The following is a 15,128-nucleotide window of genomic DNA, read 5'->3' on the forward strand; positions in this document are numbered from 1 at the left end:
ATGTTCAATGCAAAAGAAGCAGGACCAAAATTAGCTCAATACCCCCTGGTGTAAGCAGTAGGGATGTGAATCGTTTTTTGACGATTTAAAATATTGTCCGATATATTTTAAATCGTCAAAAATCGTTAGAGGCGATATTTAATAGGAATTCCCCCGATTTATCGTCAAAAATCGTAAATCGGGGGAAGGGGGAGGGGAAGGGGGAGGGCGGGAAAACCGGAACACTAAAACAACCCTAAAACCCACTCTGACCCTTTAAAATTAATCCCCCACCCTCCCGAACCCCCCCAAAATGCCTTAAATTACCTGGGGTCCAGTGGGAGGGGGAGTCCCGGTGTGATCTTTTACTCTCGGGCCTCCGGTGCGTTGTAGAAAAAAAAACATATGGCGTATGGCCGGCGTATGGCTGGCGCCATTTTGTATGGCAAAACGATTTGAGTGCAGGAGGTCGTTCCTGGACCCCTGCTGGACTTTTGGCAAGTCTTGTGGGGGTCAGGAGGCCCCCCCCAAGCTGGCCAAAAGTCCCTGGGGGTCCAGCTGGGGTCCGGGAGTGATCTCTTATGCTCCTGACGTCGGGGGACAAAAAACAAAATGGCGCCGGCGCTACCTTTGCCCTGTCATATGACAGGGCAAAGGTAGCGCTGGCGCCATTTCTACAACGCACCGGAGGCCCGAGAGTAAAAGATCACACCGGGACCCCCCCTCTGGACCCCAGGTAATTTAAGGCATTTTGGGGGGGTTTGGGAGGGTGGGGGATTTATTTTAAAGGGTCGGGGTGGGTTTTAGGGATGTTTTAGTGTGCCGGTTTTCCCGCCCTCCCCCGATTTACGATTTACACGATATTTAAAAAAAACAAAACCGCGACGATCCGATTCCCTCCCCCCCCCCAGCCAAAATCGATCGTTAAGATGATTGATCACACGATTCACATCTCTAGTAAGCAGCTTTAGTGGGATGTCAGGCTGAGATAGAAATTCTAAATCAACAGGGGATTATAAAAAGAAAGAGTTTCCCTTTATATTATCTCATTATATCCTATGCAAAAACCAAATGGGTCCTGGAGGGTAGTTTATGCTTTAAGAGCTTTAAATTCTATAATGGAACAAGAGAGGTTTTATATCTGCAGATGGAGAGCAGTTATCACACCACAACTTGTGTCAGTGCCTCCTAGAGGCATTACAAGAGCTTTATGACAGCTATTTGCTGGATTAAGGCACATCAGAATGATAGGTTAGCCCAGGAGTGTGTTGAAAATACTGTTCAATCATCTAAATTGCAAGCACAACAGGGTATTTATTTCATGCAGACCAGAGCCACAAATGTTAAGATTATTGACAGTACTCTTCAGATGTGTCAAGAAAATGCTACAGGAAGAAAGTCCAATGCAAAGTAATTCTGATTCCCATTTAGTTCAATGAAAATGTAATTTCACTTTAAACTGTTGCGAGCGCAGCTTTCAGGGGGCGATAGTGTGGGCTTGGCATGCATCACTTGCCTCTTGGTAGAGAGGAACGCTTTGGCCACAGGGTGGCTAAGGTCAGGACATGTGTCACACCCATAGTGAGGTGTGTGTGTGGGAATGGGCATCAAAGGAGCAGAGCTGGACGGAGCTAGGAACACAGGACTACAATGTAGGTCTCTGGCTAGGTCTAGGATATTGGAACTCTCATGGAGGACGACGTGGGGCTTGGGACTCTCAAGAAGTACATCGTGGACCTTGGGACTTGGAACATGGAGATGTAGAGCTTGGAATGTGGATACGTAGAGCTTGGGACTTGGAACGTAGAGATGAAGACTTGGAACTTGGAACAAAGACTTGGAATGAAGACTTCGACAAGGAAGGCAAATGCTTCAGGTGCCCTACACAGCATGTGGGGCTGGTTGCGGACCACACTGAAGACTCAGACGAGGAACAAGACACAGGCAGGGATGAGCAAGACCCTCAGTAACCCTACACAGCATGTGGGGCTGGACATGGACCACACTGTCCCCTTCGTGCCCTACACAGCTGGATGGCTGGTCACGGACCACGAGGAGATCTAGACGAGCTCAGGAAGTTTCTTGCACAGGGTAATGGAAACCCCTAGGATCCTCCAGAGTCAGAACTAGGAACAGATAAAAGCAGGGAATCTCCGGAGGCACGGGTCCCACCGGACCAGGAGCATTAGGACTGGGACAACATCAAAGGGAGACAAGGGACATCACAGTTCAAGGACTCACAGACATCTTGGAACTTGGAACTAGGAACTAGGAACTAGGAACTTGGAACTAAGAACATCTTAGAATATCTTGGATCATCTTGGAAGAACTGCAGGACTTGGAATGGACTGCAGGACTTGGAACAGAATCTGGAACTTCTTGAAATGGACTGCAGGACTTGGAATGAATTGCAGGACTTGGAACATGGGACTTCTTGGAACGGATTGCAGGACTTGAAATGGAGTGCAGGACTTGGAACTGAATCTGGAACTTCTTGGAATGGACTGCAGAACCTGGAATGGACTGCAGGACTTGGACATGGAACGGACCATGGGATCTGGACTCACATATGTCCGGACTAGGAGCAGACATTGGTAGCTGGACTCCTGCCTCCTGCAGGTCGTTGGAACCCAGGTGTAATACCACTTCTCGACGGAAGACTGGGGAAGGTCTCAGATTCATAGAGACTCCCTCCATTGGGTGGATGAACCTCAGGACTTGTACTGGCTGATAGGAACAGCTTGCAGATACCTTCTGATGATCTAGGAACTGTAAAACTGATGAAGGAAGAATCAGATAGCAGGCACCTCCTGCAGGTCGTAGGAGGCTCTGGAACATGAGCAGCTAGTAGAGGATCAGATTTCAGGCACCTCCTGCAGGTCGTTGTGACATCCGAACCCCTACTGCCGATCCAGAAGAACACAGGAACTGGAGTAAGTTGAAGACTCTTGTGTGTTGGAATCAGGTACATGGAAGAAGGCAAGTGATCAAAAAATCTTTGTAGCAAATATAGTATTGCTAACAAAACAGTTCATAGTAAGTCTAGAAACTAGAGACAAAAATAGGAACTTGTAAACATCCAGAGAAGTTAGAAAAATCTTTTAAGCCAGACTTCAAAATCAAGACGAATGTCCAGCACTGAGCCAAGCACATCACACCAAGTTCTAGTCTTTGCATCCTGTTGCAAGCACAGCCTTCAGGGGCTGATGGTGTGGGCTCGGCATACATCACTTGGCTCTTGGGAGAGCAGAACCCTTTGGCCACAGGGCGGCTCAGGTCAGGACGTGAGTCGCACCAATGGTGAGGTGTGTGTGCGGGAATGGGCATCACAGGAGCAGAGCTGGACGAAGCTAGGAACAAACGACTACAGTGTAGGTCTCTGGATAGGACTAGGAACTTGGAACATAGGAGCATGGAACTCTCGTGGAGAACAACTTGGGGCTTGGGACTATCAAGGAGTACGTCATGTACCTTGGACTTGGAATGTGGAGATGTAGAGCTTGGGACTTGGAACATGGAACATGGAGAAAAAGACTTGGAATGTAGAGACAAAGACTTGGAACTTGGAATGTAGAGATGGAACTTGGAGCGTAGAGATGGAGACTTGAAACTTGGAGCATAGAGATGGAGAATTGGAACTTGGAACATAGAGATGAAGACTTGGAACTTGGAATGAAGACTTGGACAATGAAGGGACATCACAGAACGAGGACCCACAGACAGCTTGGAACTTGGAACTAGGAACTTGGAACTAGGAACTCAGAACTAAGAACATCTTAGAACACCTTGGATCATCTTGGAATGAACTGCAGGACTTGGCATGAATTGCAGGACTTGGAACATGGGACTTTTTGGAACGGATTGCAGGACTTGGAATGAACTGCAGGACTTAGAACATGGGACTTCTTGGAACAGACTGCAGGACTTGGAACAGAATCTGGAACTTCTTGGAACGGACTGCAGAACTTGGAATGAACTGCAGGACTTGGACATGGAATGGACCACGGGATCTGGACTCACAGACATCCAGATTAGGAGCAGACATCAGGAGCTGGACTCACGGACGTCTGGACTTGGAACAGACATCAGGATCCAAACTCAGGCACAGACATCAGGACCCGGACTCAGGAATCAGACATCAGGATCCAGACTCAGGAACAGGACATTAGATGAAGAAATGTCTTCAAGAGCATCTGAGTTGATGCGAAGATAAAGCTGGAATGAAGCAAGGTCCTCTTATAGGGCTGAGAGGGCAACTCCCTGGGAGGAGCTGCTTGTAGGGCCACATCTCTCTGTCCCTTTAAGAAGGGAAGAGAGCCGCGGGCCTGCCCCCTAGGAGGAGCAGGAACAGGAAGTTCAGAACCCTGGACAGCGGCATCCTTGCTGCTGTGCAGGGAGGAGACAGAGCAGAGGAAGCAGGACTCCGGGCAGGCCCCGATGACGTCGGCAGCATCCTGACGCATTGAAGAGAAGAGGACTGGGCCGCAGGCAGACCCCGATGAGGGAGTCAGCCTTCAAGCGAGGCAAGGATCCAGCACGGCTCCTGCCATGCCGGCAAGATGGCGGCCAGGCTGCGGGAGCACCCGGCATTGGCTGCTTCAGGCGAGGCCTTGGCTTCAGCTGCGGCCTCTGGGCCGCGAGGAACAACGTCTGCAGCAGGACAGGCCGTGGAGGTAAGGCCCTGTCCGCATGAAGTACGGGCAGGGGCGTAACAGACTCATAGCTTGAAATCATCCTGCCCCTTGTCACAGAAGTTATCTAAAACCCTTCATCCCGGAGCGACCTGCCGTCCGATGCCAGGACTCAAAATGGTGCTGATAGCCTTTGCCCATACTATGTCACAGGGGCTACCGGTGCCATTGGTCAGCCCCTGTCACATGGTAGGAGCACAAGATGGCGCCGATGACCATGTGACAGGGGCTGACCAATGGCACCGGTAGCCCCTGTGACAAAGGCTATCGGCGCCATGATGAAATTAGCACCGAGGGTGTGAATGAGTTCCCGGACCCCATCGCTGGACCACCAGGGAGTTTTGGTAAGTCTTGGGGGGGGGGGGGGGGTCAGGAGGGTGGGGGGTTTAAATTTTTATTTAGGCCGAATAAAACAGAAATCTGTTTAATACGTGGGGAGTCGCGATGCATTTCGCCTCCCCACGTATTTAACAGATAGCAAAAAATAAGTTGCGGATTACAAATCCGTGGAAAACGGATGCACATCCCTACGGTATACAGTATTTGTCTGTGTGCGTGTGTGATGGACAGCTTTCCTTACAGTATAATGGTACTGACTGTGAGAATATAGTTACAGTCTCATTTGTAATATTTATTTATTTATTTATTTATTTAGCATTTTTCTATACCGACTTTCCAATAACAAAATTATTGATCAATTCGGTTTACATTTTAAACAATAACAACAATGCCAAGTAAATGTCTTACAATGAACAGGTCGAATTAACTTGGATTAAGATATATGGGGGTAATAACATAATTAACATGAGCGGTGCCTAATATAGGCTAGAGGTTGGGTTTTGATAATAGACTGCCTAAGATAATAGACTGCCAAAGATAATAGACTGCCAAAGATCATGTGATTTCTAGAGAAGATCTATATAGTTCTCTAGCGTGTTACCACTGAGGGGATATTGGCAGGGATATTTCGCAGGTTGATGTTATGGGAAAGCTTGGTTGAATAACCAAGTCTTGAGTCTTTTTTTAAATGTAGTGGAGCATTGCAGTGATCTGAGCTCTGATGGGAGAGAGTTCCAGAGTTTAGGCCCAGCTGTGGAGAAAGCTCTTTTACTTAATGCTGACTTCATCGGTGGAATTTGAAGGTTGCTTTTGTAGGCTTGTCTTACTGGTCTGGAAGATGTGTGGAGTTGGAGAGGGAATGTGAGCTCGAGTGGTGCCAGGTTGTGTATTGCCTTGTAGGTTACTGAGAGCACTTTGAATAGTATTCTGAATTTGACGGGAAGCCAGTGTAGGCTTTTTAAGATGGGTGAAATGTGGTCTCTTTTGTTGGACTTGGTTAAGATCCTCGCTGCAGCGTTCTGCAGCATCTGTAGCGGTTTTATGGCGTTGGCAGGGAGACCCAGTAGAAGTGAGTTGCAGTAATCTATTTTCGTGAGAATGATTGCTTGTAGAACTAATCGGAAGTCTTTGAAATGTAGGAGTGGTCTCAGTCTTTTTAAGACTTGTAATTTGAAGAATCCATCCTTTACAATGTTATTTATGAGTGATCTGTAATTCATTTGGTTATCAAGTATAACTCCTAGATTTCTGACTTGTGGGGTTATTGTTAATTGAGTTGACAAGATGGTACTTGGAAGTGTGTAGGTTCCGTTTTGGGAAATGAGGAGATATTCTGTTTTGTTTTGATTAAGGATCAAGTTGAGGCTAGTGAGTAAGTTGTTGATGGCTTGTTGGCAAGAGTTCCAGAAGTCCAGAGTTTTTTGGAGAGATTCAGTAATTGGAATCAGTATCTGAACATCGTCTGCATATAAGTAGTGGACGAGATTCAGGTTGATGAGGAGCTGGCAGAGTGGCAGAAGGTAAATATTGAATAAGGTTGGAGAGAGTGATGATCCTTGTGGGACTCCTAAGTTGCAGGTGACTGGTTGAGATTCTTCCTTGTTGATCTTGACCTTATACTGTCTGTTCTGTAGGAACGATTTGAACCAGTTGAGGGCCTCATCTCTGATGCCAATTTCTGCCAGGCAATCTATTAATGTGTTGTGATTGACCGTGTCAAAAGCTGCTGTTAGATCTAGGAGGATGAGAAGACACGGTTGTCTGTTTTCAAGATTAAGTAATATAGAGTCCGTTAATGAGATTAGGAGGGTTTCGGTGCTTCGAGATTGGCGGAAACCAAACTGCGATGGGGAAAGAATGTTGTGGTCGTTTAGGTATTCTGTTAGTTGTTTGTTTGCAACTCGTTCCAAGATTTTTGCGATGAATGGTAGATTAGCTATTGGGCGAAAATTGGCTGGGTTTTCAGGAGAAAGATTAGGTTTTTTTATGAGTGGTTTTATGATTGCCATTTTTAGTGGGTCAGGTACAATCCCGTGAGAGAAGGAGCAATTTATGATTTGTGCGATGGGTTTGGATAAGATTTTAGCACAAGAGATGAGGAGATTGGTGGGTATGGTATCCTGAGGGTGAGAAGAAGGTTTGAGCTTTTTTAGGATATTTTCGATCTCTAAGGATGAGGTCGGTTCGAATTCCTTAAGGCTAGCCTTTTGTGATGAGACTGCAGCTCGAGGTATTACTGGCATAGTGTAATTATTATTGTTATTATTAATGGACTGAGTTAGTAGATTTGGTATCTTGTTTTTGAAGTAGGTTGCCAGTTCTTCTGCTTTGCTTGCTGCTTTATCATCTGGTATGGATGTTGGTAGGGGTTTAGTGAGGGATGAGACCAAAGAAAAAAGCGCTCTAGGGTCGAAAATGAAGTGGTGGAATTTTTGTGAGTAAAAGTCTCTTTTTGCTTGGAGGATGGATATTCTGTAATGGTGCATCATGGTTTTGAATGCCGTGATGTTGGTGTATGTTGGGTTTTTACGCCAGTGTTGTTCTTTTTTTCTGAGATCCTGTTTTAAGGATTTTAGTTTTGGTGTGTACCAAGGTTTTCTGTTGTCCTTGTTTGCTTGAGGAGCTTTGGTAATAGTTGGGCATGTAGTATCGGCCACTTTTTTGGTAATGTTGTTCCAGGACAAAATGGCTGAGTCCGCGTTAGTGAGGTCCAGTTGGTTAAGTTCATCCGATAGGCTGTTGCTGAGAATTTTCTGGCTGCACATTTTCTTGAATTGGATTGTGTTATTCTGCTTTTCTAAATATCTAAACTCCCAGTAGGCAGTGCACTTCAACAAATTGTATAGTGTCAGGAAAAGAGAAGAAGGGAATGTTAGCAGGATTGGCAGATTAGGGTTCTTGCTGCTACATGCCTACATGCTATTACTTTAGTATTCTTGCTGCTGCCACTCTGTCTACCTGTCATGCCCCAGATGTACCATGTTAGGGGTCTTGATATGCCCCAAGATGTCCCACCTTAGGAGTCTTGCTGCTACCACTCTGTTTGCCTGTATTGCCCCTGATATACCACTTTGTGGGTCATTCTGTTTAATATGCCTACGTTGTCTTGCCTATTATGTACCAGCATGGGAGTTTTGGTGCTTCTATGCTGTTTGCTATTTGAAGCTCATCCTAGTTCTCTCACCTTGTTTGTTTGTTGGTTATACTGGGATGTTTTGTTCTATGCAAAAAAATGAGTACAAAGAAAAAAACATACTAACTTTACCTCCCATCCCTCCGTTTATGGTTCTTTCTTTTTTTCTACCTCTCTACAATACCAGTCTGGTTCTCCCACCCCAGGAAGAAAAGACATTTAAAAAGGAAAAAAAAAAACATTTTGTCATAATCAGAACATAAAAATGGTCTCTCATCAGTGTGGCTTTCATTATTATTTGTGAGGTTTGCTTTTTTAAGAAAACTTTTTCTATATTCTGTTTTGCACTTAGGGAAAAGTAACCCAAATTATAGCTATACAATGTAATGTTTCACATTAGGGGTTTCCATTCAGGAAAAGGATCTAGGCATCATTGTTGATAATACATTGAAATCTTCTGCTCAGTGTGCAACAGCAGCCATGAAAGCAAATAGAATGCTGGGAATTATTAGGAAAGAAATGGAGAATAAAACAGAGAATATCATAATGCTTCTGTATCACTCTATGGTGCACCAGTATCTTCAATATTTTGTGCAGTTCTGGTTACCATATCTCAAAAAATATATAGCAGAATTAAAAAAGGTACAGAGAAGGGCAACCAAATGATAAAGGGGATGGAATGATTCCTTTATGAGGGAAAACAAGGCTAGGTCTCTTCAGCTTGGTGAAGAGATGGCTAAAGGGAGATATGATAGAGGTCTTTAAATATTATGTGCAGTTGACCAGTAAATGTTAAATGGTTGTATACTATTTCAAAAAGTACAAAGACTAGGGGGGGCATACAATGAAGTTACTAGGTGATACATTTAAAATTAATAAGAGAAAATATTGTTTACTCAATGCATAATTAAACTCTGGAATTCATTGCTAGATGATGTGGTGAAAGCTATTAGGGGTAGATTTTAAAAGGTACGCGTGGGCGCACATGTGCGTGTGCTACCTGGCTACAATTTTGCACCTTGCACGCGCCGAGCCTATGCCGAGCCGCGTTGCCTTCCCTGTTCCCTCCCAAGCTACTCCAAAATCAGTGCGGCCTCAGAATGAACTTCCCTATCCCCCCACCCCACCTTCCCTTCCCTTCCCATACCTCCCCCGCCCTTTCCCCACTACCTTTTTCTTTTTTTGTTGTTGTTGTAAAACTTTCTTCAGCCCTGGGGCTGAAGTAAGTGGTGCGCGTTTTAAGGTGGAGTTGCAGAAATCCACTGCTTATCTGTAGGATAAGCAACATGGAATCTCATTACTCCTTGGGATCCTGCCAGGTACTTGACACCTGGATTGAAAACTGTTAGAAGCAGGATACTGGGCTTGATGGACCTTTGGTCTGATTTAGTACGGAAAGTTTTATATCTTATATTCTTAAGATCTGTCTGTTTTGCTAGTCTGACCAAGCTGAGGTATTTTGCTAATATGTAGGGATCTGTAGCAGTCTTGTTCATTGTGGTTTACCATCAGGAGATGTTATACTTGTTTTAGGTTCCGGCGTAATCTTTGTAGTACTACCTTGTCATAGGTAACATGGTTGAAGTTAGAGTCCTATAAGTTAGTGCATGCTGTGGTACAGCAAATTTGCAACATGTGTAAAAAAAATTATTAATAGGATTGTGTATTTCACAATATGCCTAGCACTGGAGGGAGTTTGTATTTCTGTTACTTATATGACAACCAATTTAAGCATGGTGTGGAGTATCAGCAAATATTGTACTCTCCCCCCCCCCCTTTTTGGAGATGTGTTGTGTTGTATGGGTGGAGTAAGATTCCATGTGCTGGGCCAAATATGAGACAGTGTGATGACAGCGCTTGACAAACAGTGAGTCTCCTTAAATATTTGGATCTACAACTCTTGAAACATGAAGCTACTTTCAAATAGACCAAGCTAGTGCAATGGTAGCTGAGTGCATGTTTAAGGCTGCAGAGAAGGCTTGAAAATAAGTAATTTGTAAGTTACAGAGCAGCAGAATAAATATCCATCTGTGAAAAGGAGAGACCAAGTGACCACAACTATTACCCATTGCTAATACAATTTGCTGCAGATTCTATTCCTTTGACTGTCATACAGTTATGTAAATATAATATGTAATATAGTTGATATCTCTCTTAGAGATGTGCTTCGTTTTTTTCTGCCGGGTTGTTTTTTGACTCGGATACTTCGTGGTAAATTTCGGGTTTCCTCATTCCGTTTTTTTGAAAAACGAAACGAGGAAACCCGAAACCGGGCCAAAAAACGAAACTGCAAAGGAAGCTTAAAAAAAACCCACCCCAAGCATTTAAAATCATTTTTTTACATACATACACTACCCCCCCCCCATCCCGATCCCTCCCCAAGACTTACGAAGTACATCCCTGGTGGTCCAGCGGGGTCCCGGGTTCCATTTGCCCTCCGTGCCCGTGCTACTGCAAGCCGTGCTCTTTAAAATGGTGCCGCATAGCCTCTGAACTACCATGTCACAGGGGCTACCGGCGCCATTGGTCAGCCCCTGTCACATGGCCATCGGCGCCATCTTGTGCTCCTGTCATGTGACTGGAGCTGACCAATGGCGCCGAAAGCCTCTGTGACATAGTATGGGCAAAGGCTATCGGTGCCATTTTGATTACTGGCAGCCGACAACGAAATCGCTCCCGGGCCCCCGCTGGACCCCCAGGGATTATTGGCAAGCCTTGGGGGGGGGGGGGGGGGTCACGACTTGCAGTAGCACGGGCATGGAGGGCAAATGGAACCCGGGACACCGCTGGACCACCAGGGATGTACTTCGTAAGTCTTGGGGAGGGATCGGGATCAGGGGGGTGTGTTGTATTATAGTTAATGTAAATGTTTGGGGTGGTTTGGGGTGTTTTTTAATTAAAAAAAAAAATTTGTGCCCCTCTCCCCAGGCAAACCCGAAAAACGAAATTTCCCCGAAATTCAGGGAAAATTCTTTTCGGGTTTCGGGGCCTCCGAAACAAAAACAAAATAGGAAATTTCGGGTAATTTCCTATTTCGGGCGAAAAACGAACCACATCTCTAATCTCTCTCTCTATAAAGTTGTTTAAGTTTGCTGTATCCTCCTGCGATTACACTCACTTGGTCCCTTAGACTGTTCCACATTCTCTCCCCATTCCTTATGAATCCCTGTTAAGTGTAACTTTATCCTTCCTTTCTTCCAACTACCTTTTTGCTCCCCAGTTATATGTGAACCGATGTGATATTCATTTGAATGTCAGTATATAAAAGTTATAAATAAATAAATATGTGCAAAGATAAATAAGTTACAGTAAAAAAAGACATGTCACCAGATAATACTTTTAAAATATATGATCACTTCATTGGCATCAACATGTAGTCTCAATTCTTACAATGAGTTCATCTTTACCATTTATAATAACAAATAACAAGAGATATAAGCAGATATGCAACAATGGCAGCAGGTTTTTTCTTTGTGTGCAAGAGCAACAAGCAGTGTCACAAAAGGTCTATGTAAATAGGCATACAAATCATCTTATCCTTATAGAAATAGTTAAATACAAGAAACTCAATATAAACATTTTCTAGGAAAAGGGAATGCAGAATCTGCATTGCAGATACAACAAGTACAAAAGTCAGCAATGTGAGCCCCAAAACAGTCCATGTTGAAAATTACACTGAAGTGAAGCAGGCAGCAAAGTCAAGGCTGGAGACAAGTGACTGGAAACTGGAGACAGGAGGCCAATGACAGGAGACTGGCGGCCAGAGACCATCTCCTACCCCCATGGACTGCAACATGGATGGATATGAGCTCTGTATATTAGTAGACTTCCACTATTACCAGCATCATTGAGTGTGAATAATCTGAAGCATAGGAAGTATATGGTTGTAGCTGAGCATAGGGATTCTTCAGCCAGGATGGGTCCGGCAGTCAGCCTTCTATAAGCCAGGCACAGTGGTCTCTTCAGTTAAGATGGGCCCAACTCTGTGCTGTTTTCCTCTGGCCAATCAGTGTGTAGAATCATGACACTCTTTTGCCTGGTCAAGTACCCCATTGACTGTGAGTCTTATATGAGAGTTGTATTTATATTATTCATTGCTGTTGCCAGTGTGTTGAAGCCCTGGAAAATTATTAAGGTCTGTTCTTGAACAGCCTGTGTCTGCTCCCTATGGGTCTGTCTCATACTAATCATCTCTCCTTGGATGTTGCACATCTGAACACTCTGCCATCTTTCCAGCCTGTCTAGCAATCTGTGAAGGGTTGTTAGGTCTGGCGACTGCCGTGCTTCTGCTTCTGGTGATTTCAACTGCCTCCCCACTCCTGATAATCCTTCACTGGTTTGTGTTGCAGGAGGTCCCATGGCTGGCTGGGAGATTTCTTTTGTTTCCACTTGTGGAGAGTTTGAATTATTTGGCAGCTCCGGAGTATCAATGTCCCAGCCAAGGTCGAGGGGTTAAAGGGGCACTTAGAGAAGATAAGGCCATCGCGGAAAGATTAAATGATTTCTTTGCTTCAGTGTTTACTGAAGAGGATGTTGGGGGAGGTACCCGTAATGGAGAAGGTTTTCATGGGTAATGATTCAGATAGACTGAATCAAATCACGGTGAACCTAGAAGATGTGGTAGGCCTGATTGACAAACTGAAGAGTAGTAAATCACCCGGACCAGATGGTATACACCCCAGAGTTCTGAAGGAACTAAAAAATGAAATTTCAGACCTGTTAGTAAAAATTTATAACTTATCATTAAAATCATCCATTGTACCTGAAGACTGAAGGATAGCAAATGTAACCCCAATATTTAAAAAGGGCTCCAGGGGCGATCCGGGAAACTACAGACTGGTTAGCCTGACTTCAGTGCCAGGAAAAATAGTGGAAAGTGTTCTAAACATCAAAATCACAGAACATATAGAAAGACATGGTTAAATGGAACAAAGTCAGCATGGCTTTACCCAGGGCAAGTCTTGCCTCACAAATCTGCTTCACTTTTTTGAAGGAGTTAATAAACATGTGGATAAAAGTGAACCGGTAGATATAGTATACTTGGATTTTCAGAAGGCGTTTGACAAAGTTCCTCATGAAAGGCTTCTAGGAAAAGTAAAAAGTCATGGGATAGGTGGCAATGTCCTTTTGTGGACTGCAAAATGGCTAAAAGACAGGAAACAGAGAGTAGGATTAAATGGACAATTTTCTCAGTGGAAGGGAGTGGACAGTGGAGTGCCTCAGGGATCTGTGTTGGGACCCTTACTTTTCAATATATTTATAAATGATCTGGAAAGAAATACGACGAGTGAGATAATCAAATTTGCAGATGACACAAAATTGTTCAGAGTAGTTAAATCACAAGCAGATTGTGATAAATTGCAGGAAGACCTTGCGAGACTGGAAAATTGGGCATCCAAATGGCAGATGAAATTTAATGTGGATAAGTGCAAGGTAATGCATATAGGGAAAAAATAACCCATGCTATAATTACACAATGTTGGGTTCCATATTAGGTGCTACAACCCAAGAAAGAGATGTAGGTGTCATAGTGGATAACAAATTGAAATCGTCAGTTCAGTGTGCTGCGGCAGTCAAAAAAGCAAACAGAATGTTGGGAATTATTAGAAAGGGAATGGTGAATAAAACGGAAAATGTCATAATGCCTCTGTATCGCTCCATGGTGAGACCGCACCTTGAATACTGTATACAATTCTGGTCACCGCATCTCAAAAAAGATATAATTGTGATGGAGAAGGTACGTCTCTCTCATCTCCGGAGGCCTTGAAGTTTCAACACTTGCACTTGTGGACTCAGGTGCGGGAGGAAACTTTATGCTAAAAAGAATTGGAGAACATCTGTGAATTCCTACTACACCAATAGCTACCCCTCTACTGCTGTCTTCTATACATGGAAAACCACTTCCAGGAGAAGTGTTGCTTACCACGCAAACCATATGCCTTCGTACTGGGGCCTTACACACTGAGAACATCTCTTTCCTGCTCCTTGAGAAGGCTATTCACCCCGTGGTACTTGGCCTACCATGGCTACAGGAACATACACCTCAGTTCAATTGGACCACCATGGAACTTTCTGAGTGGGGCTCTGGCTGCCATGATCGTTGCCTAGCCAAAGTTTCACCGCTGCCCTGCATGACAACGACTCCTTCACTACCTGGTCTTCTACCACAATATGCATCTTTTCAGGACGTCTTCTCTAAGCAAGCAGCAGATGTATTACCTCCGCACAGGACCTTTTATTGTGTGATAAATCTCAAAACTAATTTGGAGCTTCCTAAGGGAAGGGTATATCCCCTCTCAAAAACAGAGACTGAGGCCATGTCGGCCTATATCCAAGAGAACCTGCAAAAAGGGTTCATTAGACCTTCTAAATCCCCGACTGGCGCGGAGTTATTTTTTGTTGGGAAAAAAAAACGGATCTCTTCGCCCTTGTATCAATTACAGAGGTCTCAATGAAATCACCATCAAGGATTGCTACCCTCTACCGTTGATAACCGAACTGTTCGCCAGACTCCAGGGGGCCAAGGTGTTTACTAAGCTGGACTTAAAGGGGGCCTACAATTTGTCCAAATCCATCACGGAGATGAATGGAAGATAGCTTTTAGCACCCGTGACGGACACTTTGAATACTTAGTCATGCCTTTTGGACTGTGCAATGCACCAGCGATGTTCTAGAATATTATGATGAATGATATTCTGCGAGACTTACTGTACCAGTGCATGGTGGTATATTTAGATGACATCCTGATTTTCTCACAGGACCTCCAGACCCATCATGCCAATGTGATAAAAGTATTACAAAAGTATTACAAAGGCTACATGACAATCGCCTTTATGCAAAGCTCGAGAAGTGTGCTTTTCACCAGGAGTCAGTGCCATTTCTGGGGTACATTGTTTCCAAGAATGGCTTCCAGATGGACCCTCAAAAGCTGAAAAGCATTCAAGAGTGGCCTCAGCCCACTGGCTTAAAAGCTTACGCTGTTTCCT

The sequence above is a fragment of the Rhinatrema bivittatum genome, chromosome 1, assembly GCF_901001135.1.
Source record: "Rhinatrema bivittatum chromosome 1, aRhiBiv1.1, whole genome shotgun sequence".
NCBI lineage: Eukaryota > Metazoa > Chordata > Amphibia > Gymnophiona > Rhinatrematidae > Rhinatrema > Rhinatrema bivittatum.